At 32.4% G+C, this 16,957-nt stretch overlaps 1 protein-coding gene and 1 long non-coding RNA gene across 2 annotated transcripts in view; one reads left to right on the forward strand and one right to left on the reverse strand.

The window, feature by feature from the left end:
• Nucleotides 1-16,957, reverse strand: part of TFPI (tissue factor pathway inhibitor) — a 105,493-nt gene that overhangs the window by 77,573 nt on the left and 10,963 nt on the right. The window contains exon 2 of the mRNA XM_027055048.2: nucleotides 5,593-5,725. The gene's annotated coding sequence lies outside the window, so the exon portion shown is untranslated. The remainder of the gene's footprint in view (nucleotides 1-5,592; nucleotides 5,726-16,957) is intronic.
• The window catches only part of LOC128314082 (uncharacterized), a 34,680-nt gene that overhangs the window by 7,702 nt on the left and 10,021 nt on the right, over nucleotides 1-16,957 (forward strand). The window lies entirely within an intron of this gene.

Here is a 16,957-nt window from a genome sequence, read left to right on the forward strand (position 1 = left end):
TATATCATCTAGCATAAGGAAAGTAATACTCCCACTTCCCTTTGCAGTATTGCAGTATTTTGCTCTTATATTTGGACCATAGTTTAGGAGAACAATTGTCAAAGCAGAATGTGTTCAGAGTAGTGAGATAAAACCTAGTTTTTTTTAAGGCATACACTTTAGATATTTTAAAAGTAGTTATGTCTAAAACATTTTGATTAAACCCAGAATATTTAATTTTCAAAATAGAAACTGAAAGGGTGGGGCGAGTCATTGTATTTATTATATTAAAGTATTCAGGAGATGGTTGTGTAGAAATGACAGTAAATTTAATCTAGTTTGCTCCAGAATAATTAGGTGAATGAAGATAATGGGGACATATGTTTTTAGCTTAAAATTAGGATAACTTTCCTACCAATTATAGTTTAAAAAGATAGGATGAGCTGTTCTATGATAAAGAGTATGTTCACTCCTAGAAGAAATAAGGGAGGGAAAGTGACATGTGGAAGCTGTTCAAAAGACATCCTGACATTAGATGAAACAACTGGACTACAAGACCCAGAGAATTACCTCCAGTATTCAAAACTCTTGAGTCCTTCTTATGCCTTGATTAATAGTAAGGATAATATAGCTACACATGTAAAAACAATAGTATAAATAACAAACATAACAACAATAGTTAATATTTATTTAAGGCTTACTTAGTGCCAGGTATTATTCTGCATGTGCCATATTTAAGACCCATCTCATGATAGTGTCCATCACCATCATGAGATGGGTCTTATTTTCCTATTTGAAGATAAAGATAAATGATTCATTCATTTGTGCAAATTCAAGCAGCTAATTAATGAAAGTGGGATTTGAATCCAGATAGTTTGAATTCTGAGCATATAGTCCTAACTATTAGGTAAGACTACCTCTCTGTTTTAGATTATGTTACCTTTCTTATATGTTTCCATAACCATAATAATAAATACTTATTGGGGCACCTGGGTAGCTCAGTTGGTTAAGCATCCAACTTCAGCTCAGGTCATGATCTCACGGTTCATGGGTTCTAGCCCCGGGTCAGGCTCTATGCTGACAGCTCGGAGCCTGGAGCCTGCTTTGGATTCTCTGTCTCTCTCTCTCTATCTCTCTCTCTCTCTCTCTCTCTCTCTCTCTCTGCCCCTCCACTTCTCATGCTCTGTGTCTGTCTCTTTCTCTCTCAAATATAAATAAGCATTACAAAAATTTTTAAATAATGAATACTTATTGTCCTTCTTAGTAAAATAGAAAAAAATTTTCACAAAGCCGCATTAGTACTTTTTAAAATTATGTATAATCTCTAACCTATAAATTCTACCTCTATTCTAAAAAAAAATTTACATACTGTTTTTGTGCACCAATAGACATTTACAATATCAAGTGCAAGATTTTTGTAAAAATGTAAAAAACAATTTAAAAATCAATAAATATGGCATATATAAATACATTGTAATATCCATTTGATGGAATACCATTTGGAAAAGTAGGTATTCATGAATATGTATAAACATGTGAGAACTTAAGAATATATCAGTAAGTAAAAAATGTGGGGCACCTGGCTAGCTCAGCTGGTAGAGCATGTGACTCTTGATCTCGGGGTTGTAAGTTTGAGCCCTATGTTGGGTGTAGAGATTACTTAAAAATAAAATCTTAAGAAAAATTCAAAATCAAGAATATCATTTACTTAACTTTGGAAATACACACAAGTAATACTGTATATTTAATAAAGATATATATATAGTAAAAGGACACACATTTATTTTGGTTGTTCTAAAAAGGAAAGGAGAGGAACACAACTGTAAAAGGCTATAAAAATTGTTCACCTTCAATGGTATTTGTAATATTTTATATCTTTTATATAAAAATACTACATAATACTATATTTTATCTAAAATAATATGCACCATAATGTAAATACATAGAAAATGTGATGAAAATGTTAGCATATATTAATTCTAGATGATAATTACTTGGATGCTTGGTATTTTCTTTTCCTTTTCCTTGATATGTATATTTAAGTTAAAAATAAGGACATATAACAACAAAAGACTAGAAAGAGAAAATTTTCACTGTTCATTTTCTCAAAATTTTTAATTTTTAAAATTCTAAAATCTGCCTAAATGACAGCAAAAAGTTTGGCATCAATGAAACATTAAAAAAAAGAAAAAGTTCTGAAATATTATTCTATTTGACCATTTTCATCACAGTGTGACTGAAAGAGTAGAGAGTCTTTTATAAAATGAGGCTGTTCTCTTTTATAATATAATTTTCAAAGTCAATGTTCATGAAAGGCAAAAAAAAGTTTCCTGGCTAACTTCACTACCAGTTTCATAGAATTGATAGCTGATAGGTGTTAATATAACAACTCTTTGGAACTAGGAAAAGCACTCCTCTTCTAAATGTACTGATTTTTCTTTTAATAGCCTTTCTCACAAAGGAGGTGACTAACCTTGGCAAGATGCATGAATTTTAACATAGCACTCTCTTTGGCTGCCTGTCCCATGCTCACAGGGCAACAAACATCTTTAGAATTTTACTCTAGCAATGGGTTTCCTTTTGCCTCCATTTTCTTTTTTCATGACGAAAATAAATAAATAAACTTTCTTTGGTACTACTTTGCTCTTTATAGATGGAAGCATCAACTTATTTTACTATGAACTGGGTGACTAATAAACTAAAAGCTGTAATAGCATTCTTGACATGTAATCTCGACACCAGTTCAAGTCTTGCAATATCAAAGTATAAATCTTGGAACAAACACAATGCAGCACCAGGAAAAGCACACAATCCCTTGATAGATCCTGCCCTCAGAGAGCCTGGATGATTAGATAATGTGATCTTGCCCTGAATTTCAGAACACAAGACAACAGCCAACCATCCTCATGCTTTCTTTGATTGTAATCTCAGCTCTCCACGCAAAGATCAACTAAACTAAGGGAGACCCAGGTTCTTAGACTCTTAGCTCATTCTTTCAGATAAGTACAGAAGGTCATTTTGAGAAGGTTTCAGTTTCTGCACAAAGGTAATAGCATAGCCAACTTAACTCATTACAGCTTTCTCCCAATTTATTGGCCTTCTCAGCAGTTACATTTTACATTTATCCCAAGTTTTCAACCTTTCTACTATTGACATTTTGGGACAGAGAATTCTTTGTTGCAGTGGGCTTTCCTGTGCGTTGTAGCAACATCACTGGTCTTTATATATCAGATGCCAGTAGCAATTTCCTCTTAATGGTGACAACTAAAAATGTCTCCAGACATTTGCAGTATCTCCTGGAGGGCAAAATCTGCATTAGAACCATCATTCTACTTTGAGCCAAATCCTGGCAAAACTAATCACTTTTGGGGATTCTACCCAGCTGCCTGATCCTGCACCAGCTGATAGTATGTCCCATATTCTTTCTCTGAAATTCCACTCTGCAAGCTTTGGACCTGCTAGGTGGCTTCTCCACAAAGTTCATCTAAATATAGAAAGTGGACATTCTTTCAAATGGTTTTCATTTCAAATAAAATAAAATATCAGTGAAATACCTAATGAAATAAAAGTATATGTTAATTATAGAAAATAAGAAAAGTACAGAAAAGACCAAACTCAAATAAAACTTTATTCATATAGGGACGCCTGGGTGGTTAAGTTGATTGAGCTTCTGACTCCTGATTTCGGCTCAAGTCATGATCTCACAGTTTGTGAGTTAGAGCCCCTCTTGGGGCTCTGTGCTGACAAGGCAGAGCCTGTTTGGGATTCTCTCTCTCCCTTTCTCTCTCTCTGCTCCTCCCCCACTCGTGCTGTCTCTCCCTCTCCGTATGTCTTTCTCTCTCTCTCAAAATAAACTTAAAAAAAAAAAAACAACACACACATTACTCATATGTATTGCCCAACTCTAGGCATTACAAAACTTATTTTATATATTCTCTGTCATGGATAGCTCTATATACATGCATGTACATTATACATTTCTATTTTCAAAATGAGATTACATTGTGTCTATCTGTATGTAGTCTGTTTTTAATCATTTAACATGTTTTTGTACAGTATGTAATCTTTAAGAGAGAGAGAGCACATGAGAGCAAGCCAGGGAGACAGAGAGAGAGGGAGAGAGAAATTCCAAGCAAGCTCTGCACTGTCATCACAGAGCCTGAGGTGGGGCTCCAACTCACAAACTGTGAGATCAAGACCTGAGCTGAAACCAAGAGTTGGAGGCTCAACCGACTGAGCCACTCAGGCGCCCTTCTAATACATTACTTTAATAGTTCCATGCTATTTAATTACAAATGTTTCATTATTTAGTAAGTCAATATCCTGCTGTTAGAAAGCTGCAGGCTTTTAAATGAATGTAAAAGACCTAAATTCCACAGAAATATATTCTAGAAAGCCTGTAGTCCCTGCCACCATATTGGCATCATTTATGTGTTTTATTATTTTATGTCAAAGGTGTGAGGCCTGTTTACTTCATGAAGTCAGCCAGGTTGTTGCCACAGATCCATGGACCTCTGTATTTTATTAGGCAAATGGCTGCATCTTCCAATAATACTATGACACTGGAAGCACATTTGTCTCCCAGGAACTAAGATTCTTTTCTTGGAATGTGACAGGATGGAATTAAAAACTGTAGAGATGCTTACCTGATAATATTTCTTCTAGGTTATTACAGTATTAGAAAAAGTTATAAAGGTGGAATAGGGTTGTTGAGCTTTAGGTAGAGGAGAAAATGTATAAAACTTTGGTAAGTCTATTTAAAAACAAGACTTAGATGAGAGTTCAAGTTCATCTGAGTAAAATCAGTCTAACTGCTATATGTAATGTGTACATACGTGTATTAGAATGTATCTGTATTATATTAGGGTCTAAAAATTATGTTTGTGATAATATATCTCAAAAAATGTTTGAAATGATACCAGGTAATGGGTTACAAAGAAATTGCATATAAACTGTCTTTTTTTAATGTTATCCTGATCACTTATTTTTCTATGTGAGTTACATGAAATAACTATTTGGATAATAATGTTTCATTCAAAATATTTATTTTATTTAAACTAAAACCATTTTTATCTCTTTATTAAGTATATATTTGTGTTTTCACTAATCTTTTCTAAAAAGAACCAGAAAAAAACATACTGCTCAGTGTCATTTGTAATTCTGAAGAAAAATGGCTCACCAGTGAGGTTTTGTGATTATCTATCTCCCTTTGTCTAATGATACAAGACACAGCTACAAAAGCAAGAATGGTTGGTAGTCAGAGTTTGACTAGATTTTTTTGTAAGAATCATAAAAATATTGCTAACAGATAAACTCTTTTTAGAAATTTAAGAAGTTACTTCTCATAAGTTTATATATTTTTATTAAAATATTTTTACTTACAAACTTCTTAGGAAAAATTTCAAAGTGTCAAATAAAACAGCATGTACATACACAACATGGACATATTTATTGAGTACTAACTATATGATAAACTATTCTAGAATAAAGAACTAGACAGGTAAAAGCCTTGTCTTCTTGAAACCTTCATTTTAGAACAATAAACTGATGTCACTAATGATGACAATTCCTATTCAGTAAACAGGGTTACAGAGAACAAAAGAAAAATCTCACCTTATAAAATACCTTCTTTTAAAACTGGGATTAGAAAGAAGTTATTCCAAGAGCTTCATGTAAAATTCTATTTCTTTAATTTACACAAAATTGTGTAAGTTTATCTTCTAGAGGTTTTCACTGATTTCAATATCTAAAAAGTAAAAACAAATTCTTGTTCAATTCACATCTCGATTAATTTTTTAAACCTTTTAGGATAGAATGTCATGGTTACAGTTATATTTTCAAATAAATGTGTAACCAATTGAGCTTCACACCTTATGAGAGTACTCATATACCAACTCCCTCAAAGGTACCTTTAAAAAGTTTGTTTTCTGTTTTATAGGCAAAATGTGCAAAAATTTTAATTTGCAGTCCATTGAGTAACAGCGAAGTTGAATGTTCATTTTCTTAAAAATATTTGTTTTTCTTAAATGTTTATTCATTTTTGAGAGAGAGAGAGAGAGAGAAAGAGAAGGCAGAGAGAGAGGGAGAATCCCAAGCAGGCTCTGCGTTGTCAGTGCAGAACCAGACACGGCACTGGAATCCACGAAATGTGAGATCATAACCTGAGCAGAAACCAAGAGTTGGATGCTTAACCAACTGAGCCACCTAGGCACCCCATCATTTTTATTTTTTCTTTTGTGAAGTGCTATCTATATTCTTTAATCATTTTTCACATTTTTAACATGCATATTTTTTTGATTTATAAACAACAAAAAGTTCTCATCCAGTATCCCAGGTTTTTCTCTCTTAAAAGGTTTAAAATTGAGGTAAAAGGTAAACTGATATTCATTTTTAACTATTAAAACATGTACCAAATTCCCAAAATTTTGTTCATAAAAACACAATGTTGGTTATTATTTGTTAAAGGAATATGTACATACATATATACATATGCATGTACATTATACGTATACACACACACACAGTAAAGCTTTGGTTTGCGAGCATAATTCATTCCAGAAACATGCTTGTAATCCAAAGCACTTGTATATCAAAGAGAATTTCAAGAACCATTGGCTTAGTTTTGATCATGTGACATTCAGTGTTATGTACTACTTGTATTGCAAGACATCACTCGTTTATCAAGTTAAAATTTATTAGAAATGTTTGCTCGTCTTGTGGAACACTTATAGAATAAGTTATTTGCAATCCTAGGTTTTACAATACATAGTTATATATATTTATTTGTACATACATATATATGTTTAAGGATAAAATGCAGTATTTCCTCTATCAGACTAAGTTGTACTAAAACAAGGAGATCTGTATGATAATATAATAGCAACAATAATCATGATGATATTAATAAACATTATTGAGCAACTATATATATATAGTATTTTCCTATATATTTTATAAATAATTATTTTAATCCTTAAACAATCCTCTAAAGTAGCTATTGTTATTATTTTGTATTTGAAGGAATATAAGCTTTGGAAAGTTTCATTCAGTTCACCAGAGTTTAGCATGTACAGACAGTACGTAGCCTAGAATAGTTTAAAATCCAAATCTGTAGTAATCCTTTGTCTCTGATCTTTCCAGTGGGCACTACTGTATTGACATGCACCACACAAATGATCAGAAGGCAGAGTAAATGACATTCTAATTCCCGTCAACAAGGCCTTGCCTTATCACAAAACTCACTTTATCCTCTTCCCTTTTTATCTTTTGTGTCTCATTTCCTTTTTTCTTTTAATTTTTTAATGTTTATTTATTTTTGAGAGAGAGAGACAGAGCACAAGCAGGGGAGGGGCAGAGAGAGAGGGAGACACAAAATCTGAAGCAGGCATAGAGTCCAATGCAGGGCTCAAAGCCACCAACTGTGAGATCATGACCTGAGTGGGAAAAAGCAGTGTTTGTTTGGAGTATTTATTTGAATGGGAGAAAACTGGAATATAATCACAATTTTAAAAAGTAGCAAGAAAAACTGTGGTACTCTGAATACTATCTTCCTTCAAATTCTAGGAATAGGATTTATTTCTTGCTCATGGAAAACATGGGACTATTTGTGGTTAATTACTGCCCTCTGTTGACAACATGTTAAATGTCTTAATATATTCTTAAGAGTATTTAAGGTTATAATTACAAGAAATTTCACCTATAAATCTCATCTATAAAGATGAATAAATCTAAAAGAATTGAAGTGCTTTTGCTTAACAGCCATAGCTAGTTAATGATTAAGGATGGAATGACACCTCAGGTACCATGACCTATGATCAGTCTTGTGTTACATAATTTAAAACAATGTATTTTTTTCCTGAGAATAGTTTCCATTTTCTAAGACTCAAAAACAAAATTTACAAGTCATAGAAATTTTAAAAATTATTAAAAATTAAAAAAAGTCTGTTTAGTTTAAAAATAAATCATACAGTAAAGAAAAGAGTGGAAAGTAGAAGTGGAAAATAAACATCTTTCTCTCTCCACCTGATTCCACTTCCAGAGGTGGCCACTATTAACTGTTTCTTTGTCATTCTAGAAATTATTTATATATGTATCTAACTTTTTTTTCCAAAATTGAGGTACAGTTCTCCAACTTTTTAAAAAAATTTAAAACATATATCTTAGAGTTAATTTCATATTAGCACATAAATGAAGATATAAGGCATTTTTTCATACCATGGCTTTTTATTGACACTTTGAAATTTACAGGCAAGTTTAGAATGTCCTTAATTAGGTTTGCCTCATATTTCCTCATAATTAATTTAGGTTATGCATTTCTTCTTGGACTATTACATAAGTGAGGCTGTTTTGTTCTCATTTCATTCCATCAGAGGGCACGCGATTTGGTTTGTCTCATTACTGATGATGGATGTTCATTTTGATCATTTAATCCAGGTGTTATGTGCAGACTTCTCCAATTGCAAGTGATCCCATTTTTCTGTTCCTGCACACAGAGAGGATTTGAATGGCAGATGTGCTCAGCTAATTACAAAATCAAAAATAATTACTTTGTCAAATCCTTTGTCTCAGGTAGCAGGAATGGAATAGATCTCAGAATGTATTATTTTCACAGTAGTACTGGCTTCTCTGGCCTCTCATTTGATTCCAATGCCCATTTCTGGAGGAACACACAGATTCATGGAGTATTTGACCAGTTGTACATGGAGTGTGAGGAAGGGTCTGGTATATTAAATAATTCATATAAATATGAAATTTCTTAATACGTAGGTCTGTATGTAATGTGAAGTATAATAATAATATTTTGATTGGCAACTAGATGAACTCCAAAAACCAGAACTGCTGAAAATTTACTTTTAAACACTTAGTAAGGTTGTCATATTTTCAAAAAATCCTATTAAAATTTCAGTCATTCTTTTAAATTTTGATATTCATTAAAAATGTTCACTTTGCACATATATTTTAATAAATAACTTTCAATACTCTAAAAGAAAAAACTTTTTGAAAATATGAAATTTTTAAATGTTTAGATTTAATTTACATTTGACAAAATATTTGAAATTGCATATACTTAAAGTAGAACAAAATTGTCAATATGTTGATTATAATTATTAATTTTGCTAAAATGAAGTCAAAAAAGATCAATGCTATGAAATAAACACATAAATACTTATGAATTGTGCATGCATCTAGTTTGTTATTCATCCAAAGCATCACTGGACAATTTAAGTGATACCCAAATATGCACAATACAAATTCAATTGATATGTCCTTAGACATTGATATGCCTTGGTATTTTGCCAACTTTCAGCCCTATAAAAATTATAGCTTTATAACATATTTTACAACTTCATCTTTATGAAGTATATTGTCTAAGTAGGATAGAAAATATCTTATTCAATAATGTACTAACGTGATTAATAACTTTTAATATTTAACATATGGTCATCATTAATGCTTTGCTGCTTTCTACTTCACCATAATACAAACAGGTGTTTTCTGAATAATCCATTTATCAGCTATTTTTTGACCACCTATTACATGCCACTACTGGGACTATAGCAGTGAACAAACCAGATAAGCATTGCTGTTTTCTTGGAACTTACATTTAAGTGCATTTTTCATCAAAGGGGTCAGGGGAAATATTCAGGCATATGACATAGCTTTTGGCCACGTAATGGCACAAACTATCTCAATTTTCTTTGTTGACAAATTTTGTCTGAATAAACATGTGGTTTGGGTAGGACAAAGTCATAATTGCAGAGGGATTTATCAGAAGACTTGACGAAAAGATCTGGCTTTGGGGAAAATGTTTAAGGGGCAAAAGGAAGCAGAAGAATAATAGGAAAATGTCAATGTAGGTAATAGCGTTCTCAGAATTTAATGAGTATAATTAAAAGAAGAAACAGGAAAATATAAATTTAAATTGAGTGTTGTTTCAGGCTAGAAAGGTATTCTAGAAAGTAAGCAGAATAAGGTTGAATAATTGGTACCTTAACATGTAATGAGCAATCATAAAACCACAACCCTTATATTCCAATGGAAAGATAGTGATAAACAGGTGATGTCCATTTTGCACACTCAGAAAAGCAAGGCTAATTAGAAGTGCTGTACTTGTAAATTCAGTTCCATTAAAAGCAAAACCAATTCAGGAAATGGTATTTTCATGGCATGATTTTTTTTTTCTGAGTTCTACTAGGATTGTGTCAAATCCATATATGAGTTATTCATTTGAGAGTTTAGAAAGTGAGGTGCCTGCCAAAAACCCATCTGGATGGAGAAGAGTATCTATTTCCACTTTTTTGACAATAGTCATTTTTCTTTCTTTTGATGTTGAAGTCATTCAGAATCCAGGTGACATTCATTAAAGTAAGACTAAAGTAAGACTAAACCATGAAAGTATGACAAAACTTGGTTTTCATTCTCTCACAAAAATTGAAGTAATGAAATGCATAAGTGACAAGATCAATCTAGATTTTTCATGTTTATCTTATTTAGGGAGTGTATCCTTCCTTTTACAAAAATAGATGACAACTGATATGCATTTGCTTTAGTGTAATATTTCAGGCTTCATTATCTACATGTCACTAAGCATGGAAATAATCTTCGGTGAGTATTAACATTCTTTTATGGCACATGGGTTAGGGGGCTGTTTTCCATCTTGAAACATTTCTCCTGATACTTGCTCTATTCATTCTTTGTGGATAGCATGTACCACTCATAATCAATAAGGACCCAGATTTATTTACTGTCTGAAATAACCTTAACTCCAGTCCACTCCACAGTCTCTCTTCCTCTTTAGTAGTCATGAAGTTGGGGTGAATATTTTTCATTTACGATGTTGTACATTGCTATATATGATTTTTTACACAAATAATTCATCCAATTGTTTTTTATTTTACTTAAGATTTTATTTTTAAGTAACCTCCCCACCCAACACGGGACTTAAACTCACAACCCCAAGACCAAGAGTCTCTTGCTTTTCTGACTGGGCCAGTCAGATGCCGCAACCCCCCTCCCCCCGCCAATTGTTTTTTAAAAAATACATAAATAGTATATTACTCTATTTCGTTTGCAACTACATTTTTTCACACATGATTACATTTCTGAAATGTATATGTATTTACATTTGTGGATCTCCTTCTTTCACTTTTGCTTTGGTATAGTATTCCATTTATTTAAAAAAGGCAATTAATTTTTTCATCTCTATGCTTAGGGAAAGTTAGTTTGATTAGCTTGCTTTCACTTGTTTTTGCTTCAGTGAACATTCTTACACGACACCCTGCACAAATCTAAGCGTATGTTCTAAATAGATATGTAAGATTGGAATTGCTGCATTGTAGAATAAGAGGTTTTTAGTTATGCAAGGTATTCTATATTGATCATCACAGAACTATATAAGACTACTTATTTCTCCACATGCTTGCCAAAAAGTGTTGTCAGAATTTTAAATTTCTGATATACTGATATTAAGAAATGCCATCTTATTGTTGATTTTGCTTTTATTTCTTAGATTTCTTGTAAGGAAATATTCATATTTATTGATTTACTGATCTGAGAAATGCCTGTTTATATCCTTTGACTCTTTAAAATACTAGGTTTGCTGTTCTGTCTTGTTTTTATTTAAAAAATTTTTTAACGTTTATTCATTATTGAGAGACAGAGCATGAGCAGGGAAGGGGCAGAGAGAGGGGGACACACACAGAATCCAAAGCAGACTCCAGGCTCTGAGCTGTCAACACAGAGCCCATCATGGGGCTTGAACTCACAAACCATGGGATCATGACCTGAGCCGAAGTCGGACACCCAACTGACTGAGCCACCCGAGCTCAGTCTTGTTTTTATTTAAATAATAAATGTTTCTTAAATATTTTGGGAAATATTTTCTATTGGTTATATGAATTAGAGATGCCTTCTCCAAATATGTATGTTGTCTTTCTGGTTTGCTTAGAGTGGGTGGTTTTTGTTTTTGTTTTTTTGTCAAATAAGGATTAATACTGAGGCAGGTAAATATATCAGTCTTTTCCTTAATGGCTTGTGCTTTAAAAATCTTATATAAAAAATTCTACCTATCGTAACATGGATGAATATATTATTCTACATTTTCTTCTAAAATGTTACTTTTAAATCTTTAGCTTTGAAATCTTCATTTTCATCTTCTGTTTCAAACATTTCAAAGTTCTTTCGGCTATTTTTTTTTCACTCTTTACATCTTCCATATAAAGTTTAATATTGGTGTGCCGGTTTCTTCAAAACCAGTTACTGTTGACTGGTAATGCATTGAATTAATAAATTAATTTGGGAAGAGCGAGCTTGAATAACTAAGAAGAGCTAAGATTTAGTGACTTGGGAGATGTACTGAGCTTCGCTCAGAGACAAGCAGCTCATTAATAAAAACAGAAGTAAAGGTTGAACTCACTGGGTTCATGCCAGTGAGACTGATGCAATCATGCAGGGGACTTCACTAAGAAGGGTTCTATGCCTGGTTTAATACTGTGCTATCACCATCTTAACTTCTGATCAACTGATCCACAGTTTCCTTTTGCTACTAGGCCTCCCAAATTATGTAGCTGGTGTTAGAGAGTCCATGGGTAGAGTGGCATAACATGGGCAGATAGGGTGGTGGGTGTATTTGGAAGTTCTCTTCCATTGGCTTTTATTTTCTCAATGAAATAGGAAGAAAAGGTTATTTTTCTCCCTGTGCTGCATTCTGGGTTATATCTCAAGGTCTCATATTCAGTTCATTAATTCTTTCTGTGTCTAATCTGCTGTTTGATTGATTCAATATTTATTATTTTTAATTTATTTATTATTTAATGTTTATTTACTTTTGAGAGAGAGAGAGAGAGAGAGAGAGAGAGAGAGAGAGAGAGACAGAGCATGAGAGGAGGAGGGGCAGAGAGAGAGGGAGACAGAATCTGAAGCAGGCTCCAGGCTCTGAGCTGTCAGCACAGAGCCCGATGCGGGGCTCAAACTCACTGATCGTGGGATCATGACCTGAGGTGAAGTCTGACACTTAACTGACTGAGCCACCCAGGTGCCCCAATTCAATAAATTTTTAATTTTTGTGCTTGTATTTTAATTTTAATTCTATTTGATTTTCTTTGAACTCTGCCTTTTTTCATAATTTGGTGTTTTTTGTTTTATGCTTTTCGTTTCTTGTTTTTTATTTAATGATTTTATATGTACTTTCTGGCCTTTTTTTTCTTTAGTATTTTTTTTTTTTTTGAAGTTTTAGGTACTCTAATCATCCTGTTGACTATGTGGTTGCTAGTGGTTATTTATGACACAAATAACTTTCAAAATGTTTTCAGCTTCACAGTGAGATTATTTGTGATAATCCTGTCTTGGGTTATGTATCTTTTCAGAGAGTTTGTACATTTGCATTTGCCAGGTATTCCAGATGACAGCTATTATCCCATTTGGAAACTTTTTTTCACCATTTATACAGGCATTTTATTTCATAAAATTGTCATAATGCATTGACTTTATTAGAACAACATAATTTACTGCTGTTTTTGGAAAACAAACATGTGTGAGTGAATGGGGGAGGGGTAGAGAAAGAGGGAGAGGATCCAAACAGAGCCCAATGCAGGGCTCCAACCCACAAAATCGTGAGATCATGACCTGACCCCCAGTCAGACACTTAATGGACTGAGCCACCCAGGTGTCCCCAATAAGTGAGTTTTAATACAACTGGAAGGTCTGCAAAACAATTTGAGTAACAACTACACTTTAATTATGATGTACTGTTTTATTTTCTTTATTTGTTCTTTAGTTTCCCAATAATCAATTAAAAGTCAAAAAGAGGAATATGGTTTAGTTTTAAAACATTATTTAAATTCAGTAAAAACTTGCATGTATGGGATAAAATTTTTGCCAACTAAAACATTATTCTTCCCAGTTCATACTCTATTTCAGTGTTTTAAATTTTAATCACACAAACAGAGCTCTTATTATTTAATAACAGCTCTATATAAACATAAATTTTTATGAATAAAACATTAAAGCTTTATGTAACATGAAATATTCTAGATCATAGAAAAAGGGAATGTTTCTTATATCATTTTACATATTTATCATAACCTTAATATCATAACACATTAGGAAACTCTAGAATAATTCACTTAGCACTATTTATTTTCTAAATACATTGATTAGAAATATAATTTCCCATAGCATGAAAATAATAACACCAGAAGCAGAAAGGAGTTAGGAATATAAGTTTTGTTCAGAATTAGGGCATCAAATAAGCAATTACACATACACATTAGAAAGAAACCCCAGGGGTGCCTGGATGGCTCAGTTGGTTAAGTGTCCACTTTGGCTCAGGTCATGATCTCACGGTTCATGGGTTCAAGCCTCACATCGGGCTCTCTGTTGTCAGCACGGAGCCCGCCTCAGATCCTCTGTCCTCCTCTTTCTTTGTCCCTCCCCCACTCACACAGTGCTCTCTCTCAAAAATAAATAAACAACAAAAAAAGGGAAAAATACAAATATTTAAAAAAAGAAAAAACATGTCAAGAAATATTTGTTAAAATTCTATATGCAATCAGAATTAAATATCTAAACATTATTAAGGAAAGAGGAATCGACAGAAATTGCTTAAAAACAATGAAGAATATTCATACACACACACATACACAGATAAACCAGCAAACAATACGTAAGACAGTGCAACACTGAGATAATTAAAAGTAACAAAAAGACAGGAATGCCCATTATCATGAAATTTTTCAATATTATTTTTGGCACTTTACATCTGTACTGCCCAATACATTAGCTATTGTTCACATGTGAATGTTTAAATGATTTACAATTAAATCAAACTTAAAAGTCAATTCCACAGTTATACTAGCCATGTGCACCTAGTAACTCCCCTGTTGGTAGTGAAGATTTAAAGCATTTCCATCATCACAGAAAATTCTGTTGGATAGTGCTGTTCTTCTAGATAATGCAACAAGGCGATAAAAAAAATTGTATACACATTAAAATAGGGAGAGAAACTTACTCTTAGATGTAGGCAACCAGATTGTATACCTAGAAAACTGAAGAAACTACAAGTACATCAGCAAGGAAATTTGTTGACTGTTTAGGTTAATACACACAAAAAAAATCAATGTAGCCTTTTTTCTCTATTAACAATTACCATTGCAAAATGGAAATAAAAAATACTCTGTTATTGTAGCAAATAATGAACACACAAATAGTAAACAGTAAATGACAGAGTACCCATATATAAATTTAATGGCAAAAATGAAAAATCTGTATAATTTGTTTTTGGTGTATTTTTGATGGGCATTAAAGAGGACCTGTGCAAAATGGAGAAACTATGTACCTAAATAGAAATGATTGCAAAATTAATGAATAATTTCAAGCAATTCCATAATAATTTGATTTTTACTTTAGATTTTAAATAAGATTTTATATTTCAGAAGAATTATACCTAGTAAAATTACAAAGACAAACTGGAAGAAGAGGTTCTGTTCTTGCTTTACTAGATATTAAAATTGAATATGAAAACATCATATGCAAAAGAAAGTATATTATCTCATTAAGGTGCATAGAAACTCGTGGAATATATAAAAAGCCTAAAAGAGTCTAACATGGTGTTATATAGGAAATAATTCAGTGGGAAATTGTTTATTTAATAAATGTTGCTGTGGGTTGATTAATCATCTGACAAAAGAAAAGCCAGATTCTTATTTCATTATTTAAAAACCACTGTCAATGAAGTAAATGCTTAAATGTAAAGAAAATGAACAAATACTTTACAAAAATAGTAGAAAAATGAAGTGCTATAGGTGTTACTAAATGCAGAACATATTCAGAAAATAGAAAAGGGATAAAAGTATAAAAGGGATATATTTAACTACACATTTTTATTGTGTGGCAAAAGGTACCACAAAGTAGCTAATGACAAATGATAGTAGTAAAGGCTAAACAAATATATCTTAATATAAAAAATTAATATATCCTACAAATATTTCTGATAAGTTGATTTAAGAAAAGACAAATACCAAGCTAGAAAAATGGCAGTTGTGGCAGACATGGTTAATAGCCATCAAATATTCCCCAAATATACCTCATTTGTATTTCCCAGACTTACTAACAGTCTGATACCCTAAGACTAGGTAGCATGAGAAGTCACAGATAGTATCTGAAAGCTAAGGCTGCAAAGAGCTTTTATGTCTCCTCTGCGATTCTTGAGTTTTTGGAAGCTCTCTTGGAACAAATACTATAGGTAGTTCAGATATAACACTGAAGGGTCTTTTCCAGTCTAAGTCCCTGAGTGACTGTGGATCTGGGTTTGCTGCTAATTCATTCTGGGCATGTAACGTGATTGAGAAATAAAATTCTCCTGTGTTAAGCCATCAAAGTTTCTGGGTTAGTATATTATCGGAGTATATCCTAGATTATCCTAATACAGCAGGCAAGTTATAGAAGAAGAAATAAAACAGTAACATGATCATTAGGAATATTTCAGCCTCACAGGAATGCAAGTTAAAGCAATAATTAAATAATATTTTTGTCTTCAGATTTACCAAACTTTCAAAATTTGATAATATCCAGTGCTATGACACAATAGGAGAAAATGAAACTCTTTTTCACTTTTTTCATGATTTGTTACAAGTTTTGGAAAACCAATTTGTAATAATATTAAACAAACAAGAAAATACATAGTCTTTAACCCATTATTTCCACTTTAAAAGATGTGTCCATGGAATATCATGTAAAAATAAAAGCAATAGTAGTTACATGCATACACATACAAAGATGTTTGTTGCAGGCAGCATGATTTCAATATAAAACTAAATAGCTGGAATACTGAACATCTAGCAATAGAAAAAAGGTTGAACAGGCTTTTGATCTAAGGAATGGTCAATATGTTTGTCAAGAGAATTTTTTCAAAGTTCAAGTGTACTATTTGTGACCCATATTTTTGTAAAAGAAACGAATAATCTCTACATGTGCGTGTATC

Source organism: Acinonyx jubatus, chromosome C1 (assembly GCF_027475565.1).
Source record: "Acinonyx jubatus isolate Ajub_Pintada_27869175 chromosome C1, VMU_Ajub_asm_v1.0, whole genome shotgun sequence".
Taxonomy (NCBI): domain Eukaryota; kingdom Metazoa; phylum Chordata; class Mammalia; order Carnivora; family Felidae; genus Acinonyx; species Acinonyx jubatus.